Genomic DNA, 20,797 nt, shown 5'->3' on the forward strand with positions numbered 1-20,797 from the left:
TCTCGGTAGCACTATTTTGAATGGGAGTGATGACAGTGGAACATCTTTACTTTGTTGAAGTTATCAAGGGGAATGGTTTCAGCTTTTGCCCATTCAGTGTAATATCGGCTATGGATTTATCATAATGGTTCTTATTATTTTAAGATACGTTCCTTCAGTGTCTAGTCTGTTGAGGTTTTTTATCACGATAAGATATTGGGTTTTATCAATGCAAAAATCCATCACAAGATAAATGAAACCAAGAGTTAGTTCTTTAAAAATAAGATTGATAGACTGCCAGTTACACTAACAAATAAAAAAGAGAAGATCCAAATAAGTACAATCAGAAATGACAAAGATGACATTATAATTGATCCCACAGAAATAAAAAGGATTATCAGAGAATGATCAACTGTGAACAATTCTGTACTTACAAATTAGAAAATCTACAGAAAATGGATAAATTCCTGGAAGCATTCCACAATCTCCCAAGATTGAATCAGAAAGAAATATTGAAACCTTGAACAGACCAATGTTGAACTCTGAAACTGAATCAGTAGTAAAGAACCTAGCAACAACAACAAAAAAGGCCTGGACCAGATGGAGTCAGAACCAAATTCTACCAGACATAAGAGAATTACTGGTACCAATTCTACTGAAACTGTTTTTTTTTTTTTAAATCCAGGAGGATGGACTCTTCCCTAACTCATTGTATGAAGTCAACATCAGCCTGATACCAAAATCTGGCAGAGATGTGATGATGAAAGAAAACTTCAGCCAATATCCCTGATGTACATAGACACAAGAATTCTCACTGAAATACTAGCAAATCAAATTCAGCAGCACATTAAAAAGTTAATTCACTATGATCATGTAGACATTATTACTGGGATGCAAGGTGGGGGTTCAACATATGCAAATCAATAAATATGATTCACCACATAAAGAGAATCAAAAGCAAAAACCTATGATCATTTCAATAGACACAGAAAACGCTTTCAATAAAATCTATCTACTTTACCTTTGAGACTTTGTCATCGAGTTCCCAAAACATCTAGGTAGAAAATCAGAAAGCTTAAGGATTCATCTCGATTTTTGAGATATATTAGAAAAGACAAAAATACATTCCCAAAGAATTTAATGGTGATATTTGGGGTTCCATATGCATAATATTCATCATATTCATGGCATTTCCAGCATAATTTTGAACATAGAATAGGTACTTTCAGCATTTTGTCAAAAGCATTGTTACAATATTAAGAACTCTTGCTACATCAAATAGACATTGTTACTATCAAAATCAAATTATGATTTACATATCTTGGACTGTTTAACTCAAATTGTTTATCATTATTATTCAGAACCTAATCGCGTCTCACTAATTTCAGTAGTACCATCCCAGTCCTAGCCACCATCTTCTCTTTCCTATATTATTGCAGTAGCCTGCAAATTGGGGTTCTTGCCTCCTTTCACTGTTCTCAATCAACAGCCCCAGTGATGCTGTCAAATCAGTCAACTGCTCAAAATGCTCCATTGGTTTTTCACCTCAGCAGAATAAAAGCCACAGCAATTTTAATAACCTACAGGACTCCACTTGATCAAGGTCTCCATCACCTTGATCTCCTCATCTTCTCTTCTCCTTTTCATAACTCACTCTCACCGTTCTGGCCTTCAGGGTATTCTTAAAACTCATTAGATGTGCTGCTCCCAACCCCTGGGCCTTCGCATTTGCTGTTTCCTCTAACTGAAAGATACTTCTCCCATTTTGTGGACGGACTCTTTACATCCCTCACAAACGTATTTGTTGGAATTCTAATCCCCAATGTGATGACATTAGGAGATAGGATCATGGAAAGCTAATTAGGTTAAGAATGTGGAGCCCTCACGAATGGGACCAGCAGCTTTACAAGAGGAGACACAAGAGCGTGCGCTCGCTCTCTCTCTCTCTCTCTCTCTCATTGCTTTCCACCATGTGCAGAGACAATAAGAAGATGGAAATTTGCAAACCAGGAAGTGAGCCTTCACCAAACACTGAATCTACCAGCACCTTGATCTTGGACTTCTTAGCCTCCAAAACTGAGAGACGAATTTTTGGTTGAATTACCCAGTCTATGATTTTTTTTTATAGTAGCCCAAACTGACTAAGACACCCCACCTTTATACATGGCCAAATCCCTTACCCCTTCAGGTCTTTTATCAAATTTACATTGTCAGTGAGGTCTACAAACAATATACCATTTCAGAATTCCTCATATCCCACCTTGCAGCTTTTGTCTTTGCCATAGAACATACAGAACATACTATATGCTTTATTAGTCTTTTTTCTTCTAGAGTGTAAGCTGGCACACAGTAGGTATACAATAAACATTTGTTGAATAAAAAGCTGAATTAATAGATTGTTTGAATAAATACTGTGCTAGGTGGTTTGTACATATCTCATTTAATTCTTAAAACAGTTCTGGCCGGGCGCGGTGGCTCAAGCCTGTAATCCCAGCACTTTGGGAGGCCGAGGCGGGTGGATCACGAGGTCAAGAGATCGAGACCATCCTGGTCAACATAGTGAAACCCCGTCTCTACTAATACAAAAAATTAGCTGGGCATGGTGGCACGTGCCTGTAATCCCAGCTACTCAGGAGGCTGAGGCAGGAGAATTGCGTGAACCCAGGAGGCGGAGGTTGCGGTGAGCCGAGATCGCGCCATTGCACTCCAGCCTGGGTATCAAGAGCGAAACTCCGTCTCAAAAAAAACAAAAAAAAAAAAAAAAAAAAAAAAAAAAACAGTTCTGACCTGGAGATACTATTAACTTTATTGTACTAATGGGGAAATGTCAAATAACATTTCAAAATTCATTCAGCTAGTGAAATCTGGAAAGTGACACCGGGGCCCGTGTTCTGGTAGCTTCTTCCCTGTCTCTTGCACTGAGAAGCTGAAGATCAAGGTTGCCCTCACAAGCAGGATGACACATAAAGCATGGCAGAATGAAGCACATTTCTGGATTGATGTTTAAGTCTATGGAACATGACTCACAGAACTCCACAGCTCGGCCTAAAGGGAAGCAGATACTTCTCTCCTAGTTTTCACTGCTACCCTGCATAAACCCTAAATGTCTGTCAAATATCTATAGTGACACAAATCTATATTTGTCACCTGAGAAGTATGCAATTTCTAGTATCTGTATGTGTCTACTTTATAATTGCCTCCTTGGGAAATAACCATGAGAGAAATACATAAAATACACGCATTTTCCCTATGGAACAACACATGACTCTGTGTATAGTCTTTCATACACATACATTATCTGTGCTTCAGTTGACACTTAATGGGGTCTTGCTCCTTGTTGAGGGGAAGATACCACAGACCTTTCCTAAGACAGGAGTGACCCTTTCTTCTGACCCACTTATAGACAATCTCTTGCCAACAATGTCTAAAGCTGTCTCTGGGAAGGATGTGTTGGGAGAGGTGGGCAAGGGAGTGAATTCCTTCTCACACTTGATGATACAACACCTTTGGGTCACACTGGGTCAAGGAAGTGAGCTGAAGAGGCCTGCGACATTTCTGACCCTCTTTCATCTCAGATACCCAGTAGTGATGGTGCCAAAAAATCTGAGATGTGCATACATTCTCACATTCAACTGTATATTGGTCACGTACTGTATGTTCAGCTGTGAGCTAAGCATAGTGAATGTTACACTGCAGCATATAAGACCTGATCTATTCCCTGTGCACTATGCTGTCATACAAAGGTTGTGACTTAGACAAACTTGTCAACTTAGGTCAGAAATTAAGTGATAATTTGAACATAACTCAATAACAAACTACACAACCAAGCCACACTTTGGTAGTAGTCAGAAAATCAGATAATTACTTCCTAGAGTTTTTAGAAAAGGTTTCACAGTGAAGGTTTGGTTTTAAAGACAGAAAAGTATGTATATTTGCAAAATAAAGGAGTCAAGTTATTTTATGTAAGAAATAGTTTAAGATAAAGAAGCCAAAATTGTATAATTTGATTAGGAGAGAGAAACCATTTGCCTACTAATGGAAAGATTATGTGAACATTTGAAAGTCTGCAAGAGAAGCTGAGCTATCACATTTATCCCATTAATGTAGAAAATTGTGAAGATTCTGTCCCCATCAGAGGCAAAGGCTTATCATCTTTTACTATCAGAGGAACTGTAAAATGTGTTTCTAAATGTTTCACTCAAGAAACATTTTCACGCCGATGATAACAGGAATTAACCAGAACACAATAGTGGTATCATGTCTCATTCTTATTAAATATATTAATTAAGCATTAATTCATTGCAGAATATAAAATGTCCTGTCGTTCATAGTCAAGTGTGAACATGATGAAAACCAAGTGGGATTTCCCTTGCTGCCTGTACCTAGGGACCTCTGTAGCACATTTAGGGGACATTCATACCAAATCAATGGCATCCCAAATTGTTGCTGTGAGAGTCATAATTTGAAGCTAACTCTAACGTTTTAAATCTCACTTTTGAAAAATTGAACCAGTATGGCTCTTCCTTCCTGTCTCACCTGGGGTTATAAAGAGGCAATGGTGGGAATACATTAGAATGAAAATAAAGTGAAACAAGAACAGACATTTATGACTACTTTGTTATGTACTAGACATACAGCATGAGAATCCTGAAAAATCTATCTAATAATGGAGAATCACAAGTGGCTGCTAGATCAGTATCTAGACTCAATTCTCAATGAAAAGTCACGAAATGCAGAGGATTTGGAAAACTGAGAACATTCACCGAGTGTGGGGAAACTCTAGAATTTGATTTTCTGATCAAATTGTAGTTGTGACCTTGTTTTCTTAAGGTTTGCCTCACCCCTAAAACATGACATTAAGATAGAAGGAAATACATGAAGATTACATACAGTCTCCCAACTTGAGAAGAAAGGTGCTCCTAGACTTAGGCTTGACTCTCTGAAAGCAGAACTTAAAACATGGATTACAGTGCATATGGTTTATTGCAGGGCCATAAGGAGGATGCTGTCAAGAGAAGAGGAATGAGAGAAGCAGAATGGGGGAATGGGGCAAGGGAAGGAGATGAGCTAGACTTAGCCTCAGCCTAATCTCATTGGGAACTCCAAAGTATGAATTGCACCACAGACTTGATCTCACTGTGGGAATAATCTCTCTTACTCACATGTTGGTCATTGGTTGTTGACTGTTCTCAGGGTGAGAGGTCATTTGACCTCCACCATAAGGTGTCTTCTATTTGGCAATTTTCCATAGAAGAGAGCAGCTCTGAGCCATTAGCAACCAAAATTCATGCAGCTGGGGAATGATTGCACCAGCCTGGTAAAGGTAATCTGAGAATCAACAGCATCTATGCTATTCATTATTCTCCAACAGGCAGTTTTGGATGACTTGATGAGAGCTAGGGAAGGCTCTTTGGAAAAAGCAACACTTAAAACTAAGCCTTGAAGGATGGATAACACATCAATGGCAAAGATCTATTTGGAAAGTATATATAGCAGTGGACACTATAGATACTTGAGATGGAATTCTGCTATTTCCAATTCCTCCTGCAGCAGCTATCTACCACATATCTTTCTCCTTTTCCATAGAACACAGTTGTAACTAAGAAGTGGCTGCCCAGCCACAGGCCACATTCACTCTTCTGCACACTTCTTGCAGCTGGGTCTGCCTATGAGATGAATTCTCACCAATGAGAAGTAAGTGGCAGTGGTGAGTGACATTTCTAAGCCACTTGTTAGAAACAGGTGTGCATCCTCCATGCTGTCTTTGCAATTTCAAAGACAGAACCATAACCTGGAGGGAGCCTTGGTTCCCATTCCCTGTGTTGAGAAGAACCATGAGCTAATTGGAACCACAGACATGAGCCATTATACATTCTATTGAATTAAAACTTCTACTTTTCATGGCAAATCTTAACTAAGTGTCCTCATTATTAATAAATTAACAAAAATTATTTGCCAGATGAATCTAGAACATAGTCTCTCTTCTGATGCAGTGTTTTTCTTCTTGGGTTTTGCTCACTTTTTTTTCCTGTGTATTTCATGTAGCTCTGCCATAGACTGGTCACTTTCTTATAATAGGGTCCAATTTAAGTTGTAGAAAATTCTGTTTCCCGGCCAGGCGCTGTGGCTCACACCTGTAATCCCAGCTCTTAGGGAGGCAGAGGCGGGAGGATAGCTTGAGTCCAGGAGTTTGAGACTTGCCTGGGCAATATAGCGAGATCTCGTTAAAAAAAAAAAGAAAATTCTGTTTCCCATGCACAGGTTTTCAAATTTGCATTTAAAAGAGTGATATCATCTATGGTCTGATAAGGAGGCTTTTGCTTTCTCTGATATTCTATAAATTCCTGCTGCCAGTACTAGATTTAGGGAGGTGTGCCTCTGTTTGTGACACACTAGTTCCTTGTGCTATCAGGATAGTAGTCTCCACGTTCTTAACCCAAGTTCTCTAAAAGAAGAAGAAGATATTGAAAGATTGGCATCAGGAGGGAGGGTGCTATCCTCTGGTGTTTTGGAAAGAAATGATGCTTCCTATTTGTGAATCCTACTAAAAATGCATGTCATTTAGATATATGCATTAGGTCCATTATACTTCCAGAGAAAGGAATAGCTTGGGGACTTTGCTATTTATCAATTTCACACTCAATATTGCGTTGACCATGTTGGCATACAGTGAATATTATCATTGAGTCAGACTTGATATGGAATTTTAAATTCCTTTCAAATTAGCAGCAATTTCATCGTTATTGTCAGAGAAAACAATGTGACAAATGAGGTTGCCTTCACACTTGGATACAAGCTAAGTAAACTGCAGGCATGAAATAATTAAAAATAAGTTCAAGTGACAGTGACGAATCTTTTATATTTATAAAGCTTGTGAATGATTAAATCATAATGTCAACATGTCCATGATTATTAGTTTTAAACAGTACAGTATACCTGTAACAATAATTACAGGTATTTAGGTACTTGCTCACTCTAATAAAATAACATTTAATGGAGGTAGCATCTATTTTCCAGGTTTAGCTCAGATAGAAATTGGGTCAGAACCTATCGTATGACATATCACACTCTTTGGAGATAAAATTTTATATTTTATATTCAATCCTCATGTGACTTTAATATTTTATTCAGAAAGTAATAGGTACAGAGGAAAGAAATAAGGAAGTCAGGACAATTTATAAAGCAGGAGTATGAACTATGCACATGAGACCTCATCCCAACAAATCTTCAATACCTCGTATTATCTGAAATATTTCTATTGTAGTCTAAAATTTACCAACAAAATAAGTTACTATTACTAAATATGATACGGGGGAAAAAAGTCCTGTCTTTTAATCTTCCAGGTTAGATTCTCAAGCAAACTGATTAGCGTGACCTCTTTTGAAGTTGTAGAAGAAAATTCTTTAACTGGAAGCAGACACTATATTTTTCTGTCTCATAAAGGATGTTTTTATAATAAGAATTTACATTCCACAAGACACTGGAGTTTTGTCACAGTTTCATTTAACCATGAATCACTAAAATCAGGTCATGCTCTCCCCCTCCCACCCCTGCTTCTCACATAACTATATCTTTAAACCTGTTTAGCTTTGAAAAACATGTTTCCTAATACACAGCTTGTCTTTATAAAAGTGTATTTGGGTTCACTGTGTCTGAGAAATGTACCATGACCGCTTTTTGACCCACTGACACAGCTGTAGGTTTTGTCATTTTGCTCACTACAATGCCCTGGATAGCATTTCAAATACATAGAGTCATGACCCTTATTGTTTGCCGGATGGGCTGTGAAATGTATGCTAATGTTCATAATAGGATTATACAAGGTTGTTTTATTGTCTGAAATATAATATGAGCATTATACTTTATGCTTTTCCCCACAATGGATTTTCCCTTTAACAAATATTAGGAAGTCTAATTTTGATTAAGTAAATATCACCTTTCAGCTTTACAAATGATGGTTGATCTAGGTACATACTTTAATGGTATTAAGGGTGGAAAACAAGAATTAGCCAAATAAAGTACAAAGAATATAATATAGAACAACGTATGACAACTTGTTGCATGTATATATTTCATGCTAGAATTGAACGTAATGATTCAACTTAAGTCGAATATGGGCCAAATTGTATGTACATTATGAAGGTGACAATTAAAAATGCAGAATGCAGGGTATAACCATGGTGCCACTGTCTTTCAAACCCTTTGTTTTATGCTTCATATCTAGCTATTTGGGTATGATCCTATAACTTTTTTTCATTTGGGTTTCTACCAAATGTGAACACTGAGTTTAGAATTTGGCTTCAAGTCATTTATTTGGGAGGGAACAGCAGGTCACACAGTGAAGTCATGAGGAGGTGAGATAGATAAGGAATAATGACGATAAAGGGCATGTCACAGAGAGGCACACTACTGTGAGCAACTGAAGCAGGAGAACAGAGTCTGGAGGCAGGGAACCTAAGGTCATTTCACACTGGCTTCCTAGAACTAAACTGAAAGTAAAAACCTAACTTTCCATGTCTAAGTAACAAAAAGACCAGAGGCCAACCCTCTGCAAACTCCCACCTTTTTTTCATGGGCAGATGAGAGATTGAAAGAACCTCTGATTGGCTGCAAAACACAGCCAATCAGACGTTTGCATGAGAGTGTAACTTTGTAACTTCACTTCAGCCTCTGATTGGTTGCTGTTGGCAACAGTCAGATGTTTGTATAGGTGTGTCCTTTGTAACTTCAGTGTCTGACTGTTTGCAGTAAGCAACCAATTGGGGGCCACCACTTCATTTACATAATGGCCAATGGAAATACCAAGTGGCCAATAGGAAACCTCTAGGATGTATTTCAACTCGAGAAGATTCTGTATGGGGCCTTGAGCTGCTGCTCAGGCTGGCTCCCACACTGGAGAGTATATTTTCATTTTCAATTAATCTATGCCCTTTCATTGCTTTCTTCTTTCCTTGCTTTGCTGTACGTTTTGTCCAATTCTTTGTTCAAAATGCCAAGAACCGGGACAACTTGCAGTCAAGACCCTCTACTGGTAACACAACTAGGACTCAGTTTCATTGGGAATTATGTGGGACACTCTGTGGAACATGCCTCAGAATTGTCTCAATGAGGGGCAAAGAAAATCCGGTATTTATTCACCAATTACACTTCTTATTGTTTGAGAGCCATTCCTCAGGTATCATGTCTAGGGTGTTGGACAAGCATGCCCAATCTATCAGAGATAGTTGTCAGGCTGAGAAATGCAGCAGGTCATAGGCATGCCCAGAAACTCTGCAGTGGATTCTGGTGTGGTCAGAGAACCCACAGCCTCCAGGGCACACATCATGGTAATGTGTGGCTATATCTTTGGTGTGGTATGCTGGAACCAGAGCTTGGTATCTCAGAAAATCCAGCTTGAATCTGGTTCCACCATTCAGTTATGGTGAAGGGTTTTTATATGCCTACAGCTTTAGGCCATACTGTATTGATGTGACCTATTGGGGTTAGAGATGGAAACTCCATTTTCCTGTCTATAAAACCAATATAAGAGAGTTATTGCATGAATTCCATCTGATAAATGGCTGCATGAAAAGCATATAAAATAGTTCTTGGTGGAGATTGATCCAAGATGGCCACATAGGAGGAACTCAGGATCGCAGCTCCGAGAGAAGGCGCAGAGGGTGAGTGGACACCGCATTTCCAGACGGATTTTTACTGCCCACAGACCAGGAGATTCACAGGAGGAGGAGCCCCACAGGTGGCCAGCGCCGCTGGTTTGAGCGGCGCGGCCGCTCGGCCTATGCCGTGTGGCGGGGAGCAGCAGCTCCTTATGCAGAGCCAGAGAGTCTGAGTCCCCTCTGAGCCAGCAAGGGGAGCTGAGGCGGGGAGTCAAGCCAAGAGATTCCTGGGCAAAGAGGGCACCACCGGAAACACGGCTGAACCTGGGACGGTCCAGCTCTGTGGAGGAGGGGCGTCCCCCACCGGGAAACACCCTGCAGTTCCCAGGGCAATTTGCCATAACCAAGACAACCCGCCACTACAGAGATTACGTCACTACAGGGGTGGGCCAGCATAGCAGAAGCAGTTCTAACTACACCCATATAAACAGGACTGCAGGGAAGTTCACCCGGAAGCTGGGCGGAGCCCACAGCAGCTCAGCGAAGCCTCTGCAGGCTGAGTGTGACTAGGCTGCCACCTTGTGGGCAGGGAAAACAGCAGCAAGAGAGTTGAAAATCATAAAGCCCTAACTCCCTGGGACAGAACACCTGGCGGGAAGAGAAGGGAGTTTATGAGTTCAGCAACTGCAGACTTAAAATTACCAAAATCAGAAAGACAGCAACTACAAAGTCGATAGGTGGATAAATCCACAAAGATGGGAAGAAACCAGCGCAAAAAGGATGAAAACACCCAAAACCAGAACACCTCTCCTCCTACAAGGGAGCACAACACCTCACCAGCAAGGGAACAAGACTGGATGGAGAATGAGTGTGATGAAATGACAGAATCAGCTTTCAGAAAGTGGATAATAAGAAACTTCCGTGAGCTAAAAGAACATGTTCTAACCCAATGCAAAGAAACTAAGAACCTTGAAAAAAGACTTGACAAAATGTTAACGAGAATGGACAACTTAGAGAGGAATATGAGTGAATTGGTGGAGCTGAAAAACACAACAGGAGAACTTCATGAAGCATGCACAAGTTTCAACAGCCGAATTGACCAAGCAGAAGAAAGGATATCAGAGGTCGAAGATCAACTCAATGAAATAAAACGAGAAGGCAAGATTAGAGAAAACAGGGTAAAAAGAAATGAACAGAGTCAACAAGAAATATGGGACTATGTGAAAAGACCTAATCTACATTTGATAGGTGTACCTGAATGTGACGAAGAGAATGCATTCAAGCTGGAAAATACTCTTCAGGATATTATCCAGGAAAACTTCCCCAACATAGCAAGGCAGGCCAATATTCAAGTCCAGGAAATACAGAGAACACCACAAAGATATTCCTCAAGAAGAGCAACCCCAAGGCACATAATCATCAGATTCACCAGGGTTGAAATGAAGGAGAAAATACTAAGGGCAGCCAGAGAGAAAGGTCGGGTTACCCACAAAGGGAAGCCCATCAGACTCACAGCAGATCTCTCAGCAGAAACCCTACAGGCCAGAAGAGAGTGGGGGCCGATATTCAACATCCTTAAAGAAAAGAACTTTCAACCCAGAATTTCATATCCAGCCAAACTAAGCTTCATAAGTGAAGGAAAAATAAAATCCTTTGTGAACAAGCAAGTACTCACAGATTTCATCACCACCAGACCAGCTTTACAAGAGCTCCTGAAGGAGGCACTACACATAGAAAAGAACAACCAGTACCAGCCACTCCAAAAACGCACGAAATGGTAAAGAGCATCAACACAATGAAGAATCTGCATCAACCAACGGGAAAAACAGCCAGCTAGCATCAAAATGACAGGATCAAATTCACACATAACAATATTAATCCTAAATGTAAACGGACTAAATGCCCCAATCAAAAGACACAGACTGGCAAATTGGATAAAAAGCCAAAACCCATCAATGTGCTGTATCCAGGAAACCCACCTCACATGCAAGGATACACAAAGGCTCAAAATAAAGGGATGGAAGAAGATTTACCAAGCAAATGGAGAGCAAAAAAAAGCAGGAGTTGCAATTCTCATCTCTGATAAAATAGACTTTAAAGCAACAAAGATCAAAAGAGACAAAGAAGGACATTACATAATGGTAAAAGGATCAATGCAACAAGAAGAGCTAACGTTCCTAAATATATATGTACCTAATACAGGAGCACCCAGATACATAAGACAAGTTCTTAAAGACTTACAAAGAGACCTTGACTCCCACACAATAATAGTGAGAGACTTCAACACCCCATTGTCAATATTAGACAGATCAACGAGACAGAAAATTAATAAGGATATCCAGGACTTGAACTCAGACCTGGAACAAGCAAACCTAATAGACATTTACAGAACTCTCCACCCCAAATCCACAGAATATACATTCTTCTCAGCACCACATCACACCTACTCTAAAACTGACCACATAATTGGAAGTAAATCACTCCTCAGCAAATGCAAAAGAACGGAAACCATAACAAACAGTCTCTCAGACCACAGTGCAATCAAGTTAGAACTCAGAATTCAGAAGCCAACCCAGAATTGCACAGCCTCGTGGAAAATGAACAACTTTCTCCTGAATGTTGACTGGATAAACACTGAAATGAAGGCAGAAATAAAGATGTTCTTCAAAACCAATGAGAATGAAGACACCACATACCAGAATCTCTGGGACACATTTAAAGCAGTCTCTAGAGGAAAATATATAGCAATAAGTGCCCACATGAGAAGAAAGGAGAGATCTAAAATTGACACCCTATCGTCAAAATTGAAAGAGCTAGAGGAGCAAGATCAAAAACACTCAAAACCTAGCAGAAGACAAGAAATAACTAAGATCAAAGCAGAATTGAAGGAGATAGAGACACGAAAAACCCTTCAAAAAATCAATAAATCCAGGAGCTGGTTCTTTGAAAAGATCAACAAAATAGACAGACCACTAGCCAGACTAATAAAAAAGAAAAGAGAGAATAACCAAATAGATGCAATAAAAAATGATAAAGGGGATATCACCACAGATTCCACAGAAATTCAAACCATCATCAGAGATTATTACAAACAACTCTATGCACATAAATTAGAAAACCTGGAAGAAATGGATAAATTCCTGGACAGTTGCCTCCTCCCAAGCCTAAACCAGGAAGAAGTCGAAACCCTGAATAGACCAATAACAAGGTCTGAAGTCGAGGCAGCAATTAAGAGCCTACCACCCAAAAAAAGCCCAGGTCCAGATGGGTTCACAGCAGAATTCTACCAGACGTACAAAGAGGAACTGGTACCATTCCTACTGAAACTATTCCAAATAATCCAAAAAGAGGGAATCCTTCCCAAATCATTTTATGAGACCAACATCATCCTGTTACCAAAACCCGGCAGAGACTCAACAAGAAAAGAAAACTACAGGCCAATATCCATGATGAACATAGATGCAAAAATCTTCAATAAAATACTGGCAAGCTGATTGCAACAGCACATCAAAAAGCTTATCCACCATGATCAAGTAGGATTCATCCCAGGGATGCAAGGCTGGTTCAATATACGCAAGTCTATAAATGTAATTCACCACATAAACAGAACCAAAAACAAAAACCACATGATTATCTCAATTGATGCAGAGAAGGCCTTCGACAAAATTCAACAGCCCTTTATGCTAAAAACTCTCAATAAACTAGGTATCGACGGAACGTATCTCAAAATAATAAAAGCTATTTATGACAAACCGACAGCCAATATCATACTGAATGGGCAAAAACTGGAAGCATTCCCTTTGAAATCGGGCACTAGACAAGGATGCCCTCTCTCACCACTCCTATTCAATATAGTACTGGAAGTTCTAGCCAGAGCAATCAGGCAAGAAAAAGAAATATAGGATATTCAATTAGGAAAGGAGGAAGTCAAATTGTCTCTATTTGCAGACGACATGATTGTATATCTAGAAGACCCTATCATTTCAGCCCAAAATCTCCTGAAACTGATAAGCAACTTCAGCAAAGTCTCAGGATACAAAATCAATGTGCAAAAATCACAAGCATTCCTATACACCAATAACAGACTTAAAGAGAGCCAAATCAAGAACGAACTGCCATTCACAATTGCTACAAAGAGAATAAAATACCTAGGAATACAACTAACAAGGAATGTAAAGGACCTCTTCAAGGAGAACTACAAACCACTGCTCAACGAAATAAGAGAGGACACAAACAGATGGAGAAACATTCCATGTTCATGGTTAGGAAGAATTAATATCGTGAAAATGGCCATACTGCCCAAAGTAATTTACAGATTCAACGCTATCCCCATCAAGCTACCAATGACCTTCTTCACGGAACTGGAAAAAACCACCTTAAACTTCATATGGAACCAAAAGAGAGCCCACATAGCCAAGTCAATTCTAAGCAAAAAGAACAAAGCAGGAGGCATCACACTACCGGACATCAAACTCTACTACAAGGCTACAGTAATCAAAACAGCATGGTACTGGTACCAAAACAGAGATATAGACCAATGGAACAGAGCAGAGGCCTCAGAGGCGACACAACATATCTACAACCACCCGATCTTTGACAAACCTGATAAAAATAAGCAATGGGGAAAGGATTCCCTGTTCAATAAGTGGTGTTGGGAAAACTGGCTAACCATAGGCAGAAAGCAGAAACTCAACCCCTTCCTGACATCTTACACTAAAATTGACTCCAGATGGATTAAAGACTTAAACATAAGACCTAATACCATAAAAACACTAGAAGAAAACCTAGGCAAAACCATTCAGGACATAGGCGTAGGCAAGAACTTTATGACCAAAACACCAAAAGCATTGGCAACAAAAGCCAAAATAGACAAATGGGACCTAATCAAACTCCACAGCTTCTGCACAGCAAAAGAAACAGTCAATAGAGTGAATCGGCAACCAACAGAATGGAAAAAAATTTTTGCAGCCTACCCGTCTGACAAAGGGCTGATATCCAGAATTTACAATGAACTAAAAAAGATTTACAAGAAAAAAACAAACAAGCCCATTCAAAAATGGGCGAAGGATATGAACAGATACTTTACAAAAGAAGACATACATGAGGCCAACAAACATATGAAAAAATGCTCATCATCACTGGTCATTAGAGAAATGCAAATCAAAACTACATTGAGATACCATCTCACGCCAGTTAGAATGGCGATCATTAAAAAATCTGGAGAAAACAGATGCTGGAGAGGATGTGGAGAAATAGGAACACTTTTACACTGTTGGTGGGAGTGTAAATTAGTTCAACCACTGTGGAAAACAGTGTGGCGATTCCTCAAGGACCTAGAAATAGAAATTCCATTTGACCCAGCAATCCCATTACTGGGCATATATCCAAAGGATTATAAATCGTTCTACTATAAGGACACATGCACACGAATGTTCATTGCAGCACAATTTACAATAGCAAAGACCTGGAACCAACCCAAATGCCCATCAATGATAGACTGGACAGGAAAAATGTGGCACATATACACCATGGAATATTATGCAGCCATTAAAAACGAGGAGTTTGTGTCCTTTGTAGGGACATGGATGAACCTGGAAACCATCATTCTCAGCAAACTGACACAAGAACACAAAATCAAACACCGCATGTTCTCACTCATAGGTGGGTGTTGAACAAGGAGAACACATGGACACAGGGAGGGGAGCACTATACACGGGGGTCTGTTGAGGGGGAGTGGGGGGACAGCAGGAGGGTGGGGAGTTGGGGAGGGATGGCATGGGGAGAAATGCCAGATATAGGTGAAGGGGAGGAAGGCAGCAAAGCACACTGCCACGTATGCACCTATGCAACAGCCTTGCATGTTTTTCACATGTACCCCAAAACCTAAAATGCAATAAAAAAAAAATAGAATCTTGAAAAAAAAAAAAATAGTTCTTGGCTCATAATAAACAGCCCATGGATTTTAGGGCCTATCCCCATCCCCCTACCGCTGTCTGTTTCCCCTTTCTTTATCAGTAATATTGTCAGTATGTAGCAGACAGTGAATACAATTAGCGGTTAATGTACATCAGAGTTCCCCAAGATCACCCTCAGGATTCCCAGAACTCAGAGAAGCTGTTATGCTTACATTCACAGTTTATTGTGGTGAAATAATATAGATTAAAATCAGCAAAGGAAAAAGACACATAGGGAGGAGCCCAGGAGGCACCAGGCACAAGCTTCCAGTCGTCCTCCCCATGTAGAGTCATATAAACAGCACTCAATTTTCCCAGCAATGATATGTGGCAACGCATGCAAAGTGTTGCCAACCTGGGATGTTCACCCAAGCCTTGGTGCTCAGCACTTCCCTTTAGGGTCAGTCACATAGGCATGAACTGCCCTTGAACGTGGCTCCTTCATGCTCCAGACCCCAAAGGCCACAGTGATTAGGTATAGGCCAAAGCTCCAGGAGTTATAGGTGATATCTTAAATGATCCAGAGAGCAACTGAGGGTCTTTAAAGCATGTCTTAAGTAAAAGAAGGAAAAAAATTGAAGGAGAAAAGAATCTGCCTTGTGGAAAAAAAAATTGGCAATATTTTTCACAATAAGTAGGAGTTTTATTTAATGAAAGACACATGATGGTCTTTATTCAAGAATGTTTAATTTCGGAAGCTCCAAACCAACACAGTTCTAAGATAGAAGGATTATAAGAGGAGGATCTAACATCATGGTGCCATCAAGGCAAATGTACAAAAAAGAAAGAGGTACAGTGATTTCCAGAGAAAGCAATCCTTGTGAAGTTTAATGTTTTTCCCATTAAATTGTGCTGAGCCAACACTAAGCTCTAGGGTAGCGCTCCCCACTAGAAACATAATGCAAGCCACAAATGTGAGCCACATATATGATTTCAAACTTTCCATTTTTTTAATTTTCTATTTTTAAACAAAAAGTAAGAAAGAGGTAATATTGATTTTAACAGCATATTTTATCAACTCAATATGTCCAAAATAAGATTATATAACCAGTATAAAATTTTAAGAGATATTTTACACTCTCATTTTAACACTAAGTCTTTGAAATCTATTGTGTATTTATCTATAGCTCATTGTTATTTAGACAAGTCACATTGCAACTGAACAGTGACTTTCATATTGCACACAGCAGCTCTGGAAAATAATCATTTTTTTCTCCTATAATCAGTGGGTCTGGTAAGGGCCTACCATCTGTGCATACTTTACTAAACACTGTCAAATATTGGGTGGCACACAGGCTTTAAAAACTCTAATTATACTATTTGACAACACTATTGTCTTTCCCTTAATTATTCTTGCTGAACATTTTATCAATTTTTTTCAAATATAACTTCTTGACTATATAGCAACATATTAAGCATTTCAATGATAGATTATTATTCCCACATCAAGTATTAGGAAATGGGTTCAGAAAAGTTGAGTAACCTGCTCAAAGTCTCAGGGATAGGAACAGGCGAAAAGGTCAAAACTGCAGTCTGTTTCTCATCTGAGCTTTCCAGTGCATTACCCCAAATAATATGGAGGTGAAAAGAGTGATGGCTTATAGCCAAAGTGAACCATGAGACCTAAAGTGACTCACAAAAGCCTGGCCATAAGGGGGCAGAGCTATAAGCCTTTCAGAGCTCTCTCTGCCAAAGGGGAAAGAATGAAAGCCCTTAGAAAGATTCGCAATTCCATTTGGGGCTTAGATCTTATGATAAGATGTAAGGCCATCACCTTACACTGGTGAAGAATGAGACTATTATTTACAAGTCATTTACAAACACATTTCGATTCATGAAGTCGCATTTCATATTAATTCCTGGGAACTTCAACCAAGTCTCCAATCATTTTGGGGAACTGCACTGCTGGAACCCAGAGCATCTCTTGAATCAGTCTAGTGTTTCCAGATATGTAAGGCCATCAACCCCATGGGATTTTTTCACCCTTCACCAACCTGGAGTTCTGAAGCAAACTACTGAGGAAGGTAACTAGGTCATAGTCTTTGATCCTTAAAACTACAAGCAATTGGTTGACTTCTTTGTCAATCTAGAGACAATAACCAGTCCCCTACTAACTTACTCACATCCCATTGGTTTTAATCACTCCTGGGCCCACTTTACTGACTTTGTTATTTAATCAATGTTCCATAAGGCTAGCACTTTAGATGCGTACTGGCATCATATTTTCTTGCAACCAAGTATTATTCAAAAGTTCCACTGAGAAACAATGACACATAAACAAGATAGGCTAATGGAGATAGTAACTGCTCAGTCTTTTATGTTAGCAGTTTTCAACTTTGATTGTACATTGAAATCACCTAGGAAGCTCTAAAAAAAAAAAAAAATGCCTGGACCTCCAGCAAAGATCTTGATTTAATTGTTCTAGGAGGTGGTGTGGGCATCATGATTTTTGAAGCTTCCCTGGTGGTTCTAAGGTACAGCCATGGTTGAGAATCACTGCTCTGTAGTCTCTAAGCATTAGCCCTTAGTTAACAGTGTAAGCCTAAGCAATGTAAATGGACCATATTTGCTAAGATTCACATAAAAATTCCTTTAGAGAATAAATATAATGTTATGCCACTGGTTTTAATGGAAAGTAAATAAAAACATCCAAACAGTATTTCGTGAGTTTTGGTAACATATTTAAGATATGAAGTAACAGTCATGATGTTTTTCTTCCAGACAAATGGTTATACTTCATTATTCAGATGAGATAAAAGGAGCTTTTCATTCCAGGTACCTGAAATGCCTATACTTTTAATTCTAGTAATTTTTTTCTTCTTTAGAAAAAAGTTGTATTTGCCATATGTTATATTCAAATTTATAAGCCACATCCACTTATTTTTGGAAGTGGATGGAGTATAAAAAAGAATGATCATTGACTTATCATAAATATCATTTATTAATTTTCCCTATCCATTTTTCTTTCTGACCTTTCCTATAACTATGTTTTTGTTATATTTTCTCTTTCGAGAAGGTCACAAGGAGGGGCCCTAGTCTTAGTCCTCAGTCCTTAGTCAGCATGCCACACTTTGGATTGTTTTCTCTTTATCTTTCCTCCACCCATTAGAGTTTAACTGTCCTGGATGTCAATTTTCTCCCTAATAAACATCCTACACACTAAACAACTCAGAGTCAGAGTGTATCTGGGATATACTTCACAAGGTTGGTGCAAATGTCATATCCATTTTATAGCTGAGTAAACTGACAGTGAGATTAAACTGTCTTCCCAAGGTGCTGTAGTAAAGAGATAAGAGAACCAGGAGGTAAACCCAGAAAGCTTGACTTCTGAGCCTCTACCACAACAGCATCACTAACAAACCAAGGCTATTTTAAAAGGGGGTACTTTAAAAACAAGGATCAGTGATTTGATTCTGCCCCAGGAAACCTCTGGATAGCTCCTGGGATCCATATCTGCAGAAGAAAAGAAAGCAGGATTGGGCAGAAACAGAAATTGAGCTGCCATGAAGTTCCAACAGAGGTCTCAGCCTCTGGGGCTCTCAAGAGCTGAAGTAGCCTTTTAGGTGGGGTAATGGGCCTGGACCTTTATGTCCCCACAGTGATCAGTTACTGGGTGTAGGCTGCCCTCGGCAGGAGATCTGACCTAAGGGGCATCTTCTGTAGCCTTTCCACAAACGGAGAATAAATTCTCAGTTCCTGAATGGAGATTTAGATGGACATCACAGCATTCACCCCAGAGTTGTTCGAGGGTGACCACATTCCAGTGATTAGCCTACAGACACTTGCTCAATAAGATAAAGCCATTTAACAGCACTTATAATAGAATAGAGCATTCCTTTTTGTTGTTGTTAGTGAGCTTGGTAGCAGTGATTAGGAGTGCCTGGGCATGATGTGTCCACAGGGAAAATATAATACCCTGTAACCTGACCATACCCACAGGCTGATGGGCCCTCATGAAACACCTGCTACTAAAGCATAGTCCAACTATTTAACTGTTATTGATTTAGCCTCTCCCTAAATAACATTAAACTATTCAAATAGATGACATAATTCAAATGAACAGTAAAATTAAAGATGTATACATACTAGCAAGCATTTAAGGAAGGAATTATACCAATACTCTACAATCTCTTTCAGAATATTATAAGCAGAGAGAATACTTCCTCATTCTATGAAGCCACCATTATCTTAACACCAAAACCAAACAAATGTTACAAGAAAAGAAAACTATAGACTGATAACTCTTATGAACATAGATGAAAAAATCCTAAACAAAATTTTAGCAAGTCAAATCCAATAATGTATAATAAGAATTATACACCATGACCAGTGGGAATTATTTCATGTATACAAGCTGGTAGAACATTCAAAAATCAGCTAATATAATCCATCACATCAATGGGCTAGAAAAAAATCACATGATCATATCAGTAGCTACAGAAATGGCATTTGACAAAATTCAATACCAATTTATGATAAAATCTCTCAGTAAACTAGGAAGAGAGGGAACTTCCTCAACCTGATAAAGCATATCCACAGAAAACCTTACAGTCAACATTATATTTAATGTTAAGATACTAGAAACTTTACCACCAAGATTGGGAACAAGACAAGGATGTCACCTGTCACTACTCCTTTTCAACATTGTACTGGAAGTCCTCTCTAATGCAGTAGGACAAGATAAGGAAATAAGAAGTATACCAATTTGGAAGTAAGAAATAAAACTATCTTTGTTCACAAATGGCATCATTGTCTATGTAGAAAATCCAAAAGAATCAAAATACAACTTTCAAAACTGGTAAGTGATTATAGCAAAGTTGCAGGACACACGGTTAATATACAAAAGCCAATTGCTTTCCTAAATACCAGCAATTAACAAGTGGAATTTTAAATTAAAAGCACAATAACATTTACATTGGCATCCCAATAAATACAATACTTACATACAAATTTAATAAAATATGTGTAAGATCTACATGAGGAAAACTACAAACTGATGGAAAAAAAAATCAAAGAACTAAATAACTGGAGAGATATTTCATGTTCATGAATAGGAAAGCCTCAATCTAAAGTTTATACAGAAAGACAAAAGACCCAGAATAGCCAACACAATACTGAAGAAGAACAAAGCTCAAAGACAGACACTACCCAACTTCATGACTTACAGTAAAGATACAGTAATCAAGACAGTGATATATTGTTGAAAGAACAGACAAGTAGATCAGTACAACACAATAGAGATCCCAGAAACAGACACACATAAATATA

Source organism: Aotus nancymaae, unplaced genomic scaffold (assembly GCF_030222135.1).
Source record: "Aotus nancymaae isolate 86718 unplaced genomic scaffold, 86718_ANA_hifiasm-v0.15.2.pri h1tg000029l, whole genome shotgun sequence".
Taxonomy (NCBI): domain Eukaryota; kingdom Metazoa; phylum Chordata; class Mammalia; order Primates; family Aotidae; genus Aotus; species Aotus nancymaae.